Source organism: Arvicola amphibius, chromosome X (genome assembly GCF_903992535.2).
Source record: "Arvicola amphibius chromosome X, mArvAmp1.2, whole genome shotgun sequence".
Classification (NCBI taxonomy): Eukaryota; Metazoa; Chordata; class Mammalia; order Rodentia; family Cricetidae; genus Arvicola; species Arvicola amphibius.
Genome location: NC_052065.1, coordinates 52,049,445 through 52,056,293, shown reverse-complemented (window position 1 = coordinate 52,056,293; position 6,849 = coordinate 52,049,445). Strand labels below are relative to the sequence as shown.

Below are 6,849 nucleotides of genomic sequence, written 5' to 3'. Positions count from 1 at the left end.
CTAGTCTGGGATTGTAGGTTTTTGTCCTAAAACTGACTGGAAGCCCCACCAATATGGCAGAGGCTAGAGGATGTGGAGAGGGGGAAGCAGCTTGAGACAGGCAAGAAGGCTGGGGTGACGTCCATAGTTTGGGGGTAGAAGACTCTGTTGGTAAGGGGGAGTCAGGGATGAGGTCTGCAAAGCGTTCTGCCGCAGGGTGCGGACGGAGAAATTTACCTCAGGGCTCTGTACCCTCTTATCTGCCCCCACTAAGCAGCGATGGGAGGGCAGGGTGGAATTGCGCAAGCTTCCATTTTCTCCTGTAATAGAGGCTTGTTGTGTACCGCAGAGGAGCAGAGAACACAGGCACTTCTCCGCTTCCTTTTGTCTCATATTTAGTCCCTAGATCATGAGCCTCGGTTGCCATGGGAACTGAAGCTAAGTGTGTGATGCATTCGCTGGGCTGTGGGAGAAAAGCAGAGCTGGTCCTTGAAATAAAGCCCTCTGGGAATAGAGATTTTAGCAAAGTGTTCCCGTTAAAAGAATTAGTAATTTCTAGAATTCTATCGATCTCTGAGACAAACAACAGATAGGAGTGGTGGAGGGAGGGAGAACAGGAGGGAGGAAAAGAGGGAAATAAGGGAGCTGGGAGAGAGGAGAGACAGGAAGACAGGAAGAGGGATAATGGGAAGGGGGAGGGAGGGACACATACACAAACAGAGAGAGAGAGCCCTCCATCTTGGGTGCATCTTTGTGGTGAGCCCCTCTGACACTACCTGACTACCTGGACCACAGGATTCCAGTGGGTTAGGCTACCATGAGAAGTCGTGGGGAATTGAATTAGAACCAGTGCTGTCAGGGGTCCCCTGAAACTTGCTGCTTCCAGGTATATGTGCAGAGGAAGCAAGGACTAGACCTAGCCAAGACACGGTAATGTGTCCTGCTAACAGGCATGGCGAGCTGTAATGTGACAGGGGCAGCAGGGAACAAGGCATCTCGTGTCCCTTCCCCTTGGCTTCCCTGTCTGCATTCAGAGGGTTTTTGCAAAGAGACTCAGGCTGGCCCTAGATCGAAAGTCTCCTGTGTTTTTGTCGCCAGCAAAATGAAAATTCAACCCATAGTTCACAAGAATTGAATCTCTGCAACACAAACACCGGCAATGTAACAGTAAACAGATAAGCCATTTGAACCTGTCTCCATGGCAACCTGAGAAAAGATGCATAGGCGGCCAGGAGAAGAGGCTGGGGTCAAGCTCGCCAACGCATTGGCAGAGCTGGGTCAGTCATCTCTGCCAGCTCATGCTCGCCTCTGTTTTGATTTTCTCCTTTCAGTCATAAAGGCAGGCAGGAGCAGAGAACATTGGTGAGAATGAGATGTAATTAGGCGTGTGTGCTTAGGTAGATGGGGGAGGTTGGAGTGAGAACACAGAGTGATGCGTGGGTGGGAGGCTTTGCCTGCTGGACCCTATGGCTTCCTCTATGGAGGCGACAATATGCTGCAAGGTCCATGGCAGGCCTCATGTCCTCAGAGGGTTCTAGGTTTGAGTCCTCACACTGCTGCCTTCTGACTACGGGCCATCAGACAGAGGAGCCTCCCTCTCGTGCCTTCTGCTTCCTCATCTACAGGATGGATAAAATGGATTGCTCCCCTCTCTCTGCAGTGCAGATACATGAAACATAGGCCCGACAATAAATTGCATGTGAACGGACAAATCAAAGTTCTCCAAAGCCAGCGAGCACTGGACATCCGTGAACCCAGATTTTTTTCCTACTATTTGAAAATGGGAGAGAGCTGGAGGAGGGGTGTGAAGGGGAGCTGTGTTTGGCATGTAAAATGGATAAAAAATTCCAAAGCAAGTGGCAGAGGGGTCAGGGGAGCAGACCGGTGTGGAGGGAGAAGCCGTGTGGGAGCAGTCAAGCATCTTAGGTACTGCTCCCTGATACCTGGCACCCCCAGACATCTGACCAGAACCGTGTGCCATTGTGGGAGTGGTGGTGGTGGCTCAGAGCAGCAGGCGTGTGGGGGCCCTCTGTCCCCTGCTGATGATGAAAGGGAGGAATGGAGGCCTCCACGGACCTGTCTGCCCTTCCTATGGGACTCATCGTCTTAGTCAGGGTTTCTATTCCTGTCCTGATCACCATGATCATGAGCAACTTGAAGACGGATGGCTTATTTCATCTGAGTTTGTAGTGCGTCTTCTGAGGCACCCATGAAAGGAAGCTGGAGGCAGGAGCTGAAGCAGAAGGCATGGAGGAAGGCTGCTTACTGGCTTGCTTGTCATGGCTTCCTCGGCCTGCTTTTATATAGCACTCTGGACCTCCAACCTAGGGATGGTACCACCCACAATGATGTGGGCCCCTTCACATCAATCTTTAATCAAGAAAATAACCAGAGGTATTTTCCCATAGAGTTTCCCAGAGGCTAAAATTCTGGGGGAATTTTCTCAGTGGAGGTTCCTTCTTCCCAAGTAACTCTAGTTTGCCTCAAGTTGAAATAAAACTAGCCAGCACACCCACTCTCTCAACACTTGCCATGGCTATCTCATTACATTTTCTCTGCCTGCCCTGGCTGTCCCCATCTCCTTGTCCTGCCTGCTCTCAGCACCACTCCCTGGAGAGTAGTGGCAGGTGTGGATGCCTTTAGGTCTTCCTGGAAAGGTGTTTTGGGAGGAGAATGGGTAGGAGCATCCAGGACAGGGTGTACCAGCTTCTTGGAGCTGTTTCTTCCTCCTTCCCGCATGTGCTGTCTTATCTCAAGCACCCTCTGCACATGGTGCTCACACTCACTCTCAGGGCTTTTGCTTAATGTTGTTGTCTTGTTGCTGGAGAAGACGTGGACCAAGGCTTTTCATGAATGTGTCACGAGATCCTGGTCATCATGTGTACAACGGAGCACACCTAGCATGGGGTCCCAGGCATCCCTCCTGTCTGTCACAGTCCCGAACAGAGAGGTGGGGACACTGAACGGCAAGGCTCTGTTCCTATGTGTGTGTGTCTCTGCATGTGTTTATACCAGCCAAACATGGCAAACCAGTGATTGCCAGAGCCCCACCATGTCCATGTGACCAAATGCCAAGCCTAACACCAGAGAATCAGCACAGGCCACCAATGAGGGTTTCATCCCCAAACTCAAAATCTGTTGGAAAAACACAGTTGGGTCCTAGGTGTGGGACCTATTCAAGTCCACCCCACCCCTGCCACACTCTAAAGGGCTCTGGGCTGGTATAATGCTCTCCTGTCAAATTCATAACCATATTCTTGCCAATAGACCTGAGGTTCACTTTCCACTAGGTCTTGCAATTTATACAGACACTCTAAGTCATGATTTCAATGTAGCTTATATGGGTGCTTCCTCTTGAGAAGCAATGTGGTGGCAGGGACCCTGGAGCTACTGGATCCCTTGTAGCCAAGTGGGGCTCTGTCCAGCTTGGCTGTGGACATTCTTGAGACAGTCCAGGAATCTCTGGACACTGTCCCTGCTTGCTACTTAACCCTTCCCAGGAGATCAATCTGTCTCTTCCCTCATGGCCTTGTACCTGGACAATTTGCTTCCCTACAACCATCCTTGGCAGGTATCCCGTAGCCCTGGAGATACCAGCATCAGGCCTGGCCTTGGCCTCACCAGGAGACACCACCGTCCAGGAAGAGCATCGGAGTCCCTAGCCACATCAAAACTGGGCCGGGTGGGTGCTCAGAATGTGTTACTCTTACTGTATCCTTCTTTGTCAACAGTCCCCAGCCCTCTTACTGTTTTTTTCTTTGTGTTCTTAGCATCTAGGCAGTGTTCCAGAGCACCCTGGCATGACATCATCTAAACTCCTCTCTGAACTCAAGTGCTCCCCACTCAGCTTGAACCTTTGTACCACACACCATCCCATACACACCCAAGGTCCTTTGTCACAGTGGAGCTCCCTGACTCTGGGTAGCCTGTACAAGTGTCCTAGTCAGGAGCTCAGCCATCCACAGGCCTGCTACAACTCACACATGGGTAAAGCAAGGCATCCACACTAATTCAGCAACTTCAGTGTAACACTGATACCCAAATCACAAATACACAAGAAAAACACAAGGGTAAAATAGCCTCCCTCACACATGACCTCTGACCCACAGGAAGAAAGGCCATGGTGCTATGTGAGAGGAACTCTGAGTGACCCAGTGTAGCTGGGTATGGAAGATGGCTTCATGTCTTCAATGCTGCCAGGAACACAGGGAGCAAAGAGAAGAACATAGATTGACTCCATAGCAACAAGGGAGAGACACAAACAATAAATGTGTGCTTCCCCACAATCAGGGGCCCCCTTCACCAGGCCTCCCCTGAACATCTCTAACCAGCTTCTCAGCCTTTCCTTAGAGCATCATGTCCCTTTGATGATATTACTGGATATAGGAGAAGCTGGTGCCGTCTCTGGTGGCATCTTTGGTCTAGATGGTGGAGCAGGTGCTGGGGCTATCTAGGATGCTATTGCCTGCCCCACCTTTGGTGCTGCCTCTGACACCAGCTTTCCATATGGCTCTCCCATTGGCACAGTTGCTAATTAGGATGCACTGATGATACCGGGCTCAGAATACAAAAGAGATCCTGGCCCAAGCATCACTAAAATCTCTGTCTTTATCTCAGGTCAGCAGCTTTGCCTGGATATTGTTCCAGTTCTATGGTCTGATCCAAGCTTCATCTCCAATATTTATCTGGGTCCTCATCTGGGCCCTGGAATATTGCATGATCATATCCACATTTATCTTCTGGAAAGCATCATCCACTGCTTCAAAGAAACGAGCCTTCCACTCCCAAGGATCCTGGTTCTGGTACTGATGTGGGAAGCAGAAATTTAAAGACAGAACACCCCACATTCAGGGAGTACCTGCTGCCTGCCACACCCTCCTGTGTTAGGCATAATGAATCAAGTCCCTACTGTCCTATGCCAGGACTGGGAATCCCTCTGCTCCCAGAACACATCAGATGACATCTATGAATTTCTGGCTAAATTCTTCATGGACCTCTAAGAGCTTCTTTTGTGATAGGGTCACTATATGAGGTTTCAGCCACGGACCACAAGGCACAGAAGGTCTCCTGTACCTGTGCACTGAGTCTCAGGCCCCCGTCTTGCTGGTCTCATGGCAGGCTCAAAGACCGCCGAGGATCTCATACTGCAATCAGGTGATGTTGGGGAATCTGCTGGTATTCCAGGTTTATTGGCGCAAGAAGAAAGCATCCCTTTCTTCTAGCCAAGCAGACCTGTTGCTGACTCAATGAGTTAGTTCCAGGGACCCTCTTCTACCTTGGTGATATTCCTCAGTTAGCAGAAGGGGGTCTACACTTCCTTTCCCTCTCCCAACACCTCAGCATCCAAGAGTAAGAGCTTCGTGACCTTTAGCCAGTGGGCCAACTCAGAATTTGGGTAGGATATTTGCTCACAGCAGAGCCACAATTTTTGCTTCTTATCACAGTGGCTCCAGATTTCTGTCGAAAGCGTTGTAAACAGAAGAGTCATTCTTTAAGCCCTTTGCTCCGAGAACACCTGGGTGCAAGGGTCCCTGACTAAGCCATACAGACAATGACTAGAAAGGAAGAATCTGGAGCTCTTAAATCCCTGTGTGGACACAAGCACCCGTGACTGTGTGACTTTGTACACGATGGCACGTACACACACTTGCCTGTGTTTGCACTTGTGCATTCTCTAAGTACCAAAGAAAGGGTGTGCCCTGCCTATTTTCCACCATGGAACATGCTCAGAGCCTTCGGATCTCAGAGCCCAAGTCTCCTCACATGTACGATAGGGGAATTTTGTATGTGAGTCTGCAGGGCAAGTGCTTAGTGATCTGGTGGTCTATCACACTCTGCTCTTGTGGAGTGTTCTCAGCCAATCGGTGCTCCCTTTCCCCTAAGAATGCCCCTGAATTTCTTCCTCCCACATGCCAGCTGTAGTGGTCTGAATGAAAATGGCTCCCATAGACTCATAGGGAGTGGCATTATTGGATGGTGTGGCTTTGTTGGAGAAGATATGGTCTTGTTGGAGGATGTCACTGGGGTGGACTTTGAGGTTTCAGAAGCTCAGGTGAGACCCAGTGGTTCACACTCTCTTCCTGCTGCCTATGGATCCAGGTATAGGACTCTCAGCATTATGTCTGCCTGCATGCTGCCATGTTTCCCATCATTATGATAATGGACTAATCCTCTGAACTAGGACCCAGCCCCAATAAAATGTTTTCCTTTATGAGAGTTGCTGTGGTTGTGGTGTCTCTTCACAACTATAGAGACCCTAACTGAGACACCAGCATGTATTTGGTCACCAAGCATTCTACACCAGAGGCCAGAGTTCCTACACTTTGCACTTTGACCTAGGGAATGATCTTTCCTACCTGACCAGAACCAAGGATCCCACATGAGTGCAACAAGCTCATGCAATCCTTACTTCTGCTTTACAAAGCCATCACGATGACTTTTTTCAGATCACAAAGAAATGGGCACTTGATTCTGGGGGCAAGCGAAGACCATGCCTGTTGGTAGTGGCGGTGAGAGATGTGTACAGAGCACTCCCTGCAGGAGAGCACCTCAACAGAAGACCACACCCTCACAGCAGACGCCACATGAACGCTAGCCCAAGACACCTGACAGAAAGGATGGCCACTGCCCCCAACTCGCACTGTCTGAGATCTCATCTGGGCACAATGGGTTATGAAGGGGCTGGGAGCTCCAGGCAGCTACCCTTCTGTTGTGGTGAGACCCGTCTGCTGTCTTTCTAGCTCAGGGAACCAGAGGCCTATTTCAGACTATTCCAGTCCTGGAGCCTATTCCTCTGAGAACACTGAGGCACAGGAACTGTCCCATTTTGGGGAGTAACTCCCCAAGGACAGCAGCAAAGAAAGTTGGGGA

The 6,849-nt window shown here is 50.2% G+C and overlaps 1 non-coding gene across 1 annotated transcript; it reads right to left on the bottom strand.

The window, feature by feature from the left end:
• Positions 1-5,370: 5,370 nt before the first annotated feature.
• Positions 5,371-5,497, bottom strand: LOC119805646. Its single transcript, XR_005283960.1, has one exon. It is a non-coding gene; the product is annotated as a small nucleolar RNA SNORA11 (small nucleolar RNA).
• Positions 5,498-6,849: the final 1,352 nt, after the last annotated feature.